The sequence below is a fragment of the Arachis duranensis genome, chromosome 2 (assembly GCF_000817695.3).
Source record: "Arachis duranensis cultivar V14167 chromosome 2, aradu.V14167.gnm2.J7QH, whole genome shotgun sequence".
NCBI classification, from domain to species: Eukaryota; Viridiplantae; Streptophyta; class Magnoliopsida; order Fabales; family Fabaceae; genus Arachis; species Arachis duranensis.
The window spans coordinates 91,386,285-91,388,494 of record NC_029773.3 but is presented as its reverse complement, the minus strand read 5'-3'; positions in this window follow the sequence as shown (position 1 = coordinate 91,388,494).

Here is a 2,210-nt window from a genome sequence, read left to right as displayed (position 1 = left end):
TTATTATTATTATTATTATTATTATTATTATTATTATTATTATTATTATTATTATTATTATTATTATTATTTTTATAGTAGTTTAATTTGCAACAAGCATGCATATATGATTAAGCAAGTCTAAACATCGCTCTACATGTATTACTATTTTATATCTTAGCAATATATTTGGTATCTAGTGAAAATATATTATTTCAAATACATATTTATCCCTTTATTTGAGACATGATTTATACAAAGCATATTAGTGATGGATAATTAGTTTTGGTATTTCTCTATGATAATTTTTAGTCTAAAATATTCAATAACAAATTGGAAGATGGCACACATGGAGTCATATTTTAAAAGAGGCATGAATTTTTTTTTTTTCAAAAGTTATATCTACTTTTTTATGTATATATTATATTTAAATTTTGATGATTGGTCTAGATAACTGAATACATAAAGTGTGTATATATATATAACATACAATAAAAAAAAGTTATACGCATAGGCATGTGTTTCATGACATGCAACTAAAACCCAACATAATTGATTATAATTATATTAATTTGGAAGAGACTAATCGGAAAGTTTATGGCCATTTAATTAGTCTATGGAACTTTGATGCAGCAGCACAAGTGCCTATACTAGTTAAACTAGTTATGTCACATTCATAGAATCATTTTAGGGTAAAGAAGAGTTAGATTCAGTTAATATTTTATACTTCACAATTTGTATTTGAATTTTGAATTTACTTGACTCATATTGCATAGTTAATAATTTTATAATTAACAATTTTTTTATACCAATATCCGATAGATAATTAATATAATAAAAAAAGATTTTTTTATTTTTGTGGAAGAGTGAGAACAAAAATAAAGTTGTTGATTATTATTGATTAAATAATTATTAGTAACTTAAACTTTTTAATAATGAGATAATAAATTATATAGGTGAGAAACTAAGTCTAAGCTAGTATATATATGCTCATAGGATTAATCACAATTCACAAGTCAATCAATCTTTAATTAGCCCTTTAATTTGTTATAAAGTAACTACACTATATATGCATGCAAATCTAATTTGCCTTCAGGCTTCAAGTTAGGGTTGCTTTATTGTTGAAGCCGGCCATAACAACAATTATTGTGTATTTAATATATATAATAATGCCAACTTAGAAAATAATAAATGATTTATATATTATAAGATATTTTTAGTTGGCTCTACGAGTGATTGGAATTTAATCACTCATATGAAGATTCTGTATTACCTTAGCTAGACCTACATTTTTTAGATTCATTTATTTTCATATGCCGGCTAATCCTTTTTAATCTTAGTGACACAAATATTTCGTAATACGCATTATTTAGCTAATATAACTTTTTTACTCAGCAAAAAAAAAAAAACCTTTTTGTTACTTAATAATAATGGCATTGTATATAAACTCAGAACAATATAATATAATCTACTAACCACTAACAAAAAGGAAAAAATTCAATTTAAATTAATGGAATGGTCAATTTATTTATTTATTTAAATAAATATTGAAATTCAGATTTTATATTTATGTGTAGTAATTTATTAATTAACAATGAATTAATTATTAACTTTGTTAAGTTGGAAAGTATCATTAAAGAAAATAACCCTAAAAGGAGAAAGAAAGAAATATAAATAAATAAAGAAGGAGAAAAGTTTAAAAAGAGAACAAAGAGAGAAAGGTAGGGTAAAAAGACCACTCATTAATATCGATGAATTGGACTTATCATAGGTCTTTATTTATTTATTGTTTAATCCTAGGGTCTATAGTCCTATAGTGTTGAATTTATCTTTCTTATTAACTTGTTCTTGTGCTGTTCTTATTTTTAATATTCTAATTAATTTATGGGATTTATTATACTTATACCTGTTATAAATATATAATAAACAAATTTAATTTTTAATATCCGAATAATATAAAAATATATATTATTACATCAATAAAAATAATTAATTTTTATATATATTATTTAAAAATTTATCTGAACACATAAATATTAAATCTAGTTAGATGATGAATTTTTTGAATTATTCGTATATTAAAATTAAATTCATAATAAATATACAAAAAAGTATAGAAAATTAAATTTTTGTTAGATAATAGAATTTAATTTTAATATACTAATAGTTTAAAACATTGTACAAAATCATATAATTATATTTCTTCTTTTTTAAAAATTTAATTTTCTAAA